This window comes from Galeopterus variegatus, unplaced genomic scaffold (genome assembly GCF_000696425.1).
Source record: "Galeopterus variegatus unplaced genomic scaffold, G_variegatus-3.0.2 Scaffold860, whole genome shotgun sequence".
Lineage (NCBI taxonomy): Eukaryota > Metazoa > Chordata > Mammalia > Dermoptera > Cynocephalidae > Galeopterus > Galeopterus variegatus.
In genome coordinates this window covers 67870-68859 of record NW_007726971.1, presented here as the reverse complement: position 1 = coordinate 68859, position 990 = coordinate 67870, and positions in this window count along the sequence as shown.

Here is a 990-nt window from a genome sequence, read left to right as displayed (position 1 = left end):
CCCGCCTGAAGCCAGACACGTGCGCGGTCTGTCTCGCCGGCCACGTCGGCGCCGTGGCGGACACGCGCTGGGCCCTGGGGTGGCTCCTCTGCAGGGCTTTTGCGGGTCACCCACCCACCTGACCCAGGAGGGGCCAGGGTGGGAGACTGCGAGGTGCCGGCCGCCGGCCTCACTTTGGACCCAAATTGGCCCACCTAGCTTAATCTGTTACTCTAACCCTAGTCGGAGCCACCACTTCTACAGCTTGGATTCTTGCAAGGACTTTCACCGGACTCTCTGCTCCCTCCTTTGATCTCAATCCATTTACTGAAGATGATGATTGGGTCCAGGTGTACTGCACCCTCTTCTCTCCCATGATTTCATCCCTTCCTTGACCCCACCTGTGTTCACTCTGGCATATATATATATATATATTTATTTATTTTTATTTATATTTATATATGTTTATATTTTTTACTCTCTTTCTTTTCTCTCTTTCTCTCTTTCCTGCCTTGAGCTCTTGCCCTGGGAGACAACCCTCTCCACTCCGCATGGAGGTAGGGCTGGCCCCTATTTTCATTAAGGTCAGGTGTCATCTCAAAGAGGGACTTCCTGACCACCCAATCTCTAAAGTAGCCAGCCAGTCACCATATATCACATCATTCTATGCTTTTTTGCTTGGCGCCTATCACTGTTTGATATTTTTCCTGTTTACTTGTTTATTGTCGGCCCAACCGGAATGTCATTCAGAGCCATATCCCCAGAACCTAGAACAAGACCTGTTGTATAGTAATCTCCCAATGTTATTGAATGAATGCTCGGTCTTATCTGCAATCCCCAGCAATTAACACAATCTCTGCCACGTTCTAGGGGCTCCGAAAATGTATAAAAGACTGCATGGGAGTCCAAAGGAATACAACATAATTGGGCAGGCAATTAATAGCATGTGTAGTAATATGTACTAGAGGCAGGGCCAGCTTCATGAGCAAGCAAACCAATGTAGTTGCACAG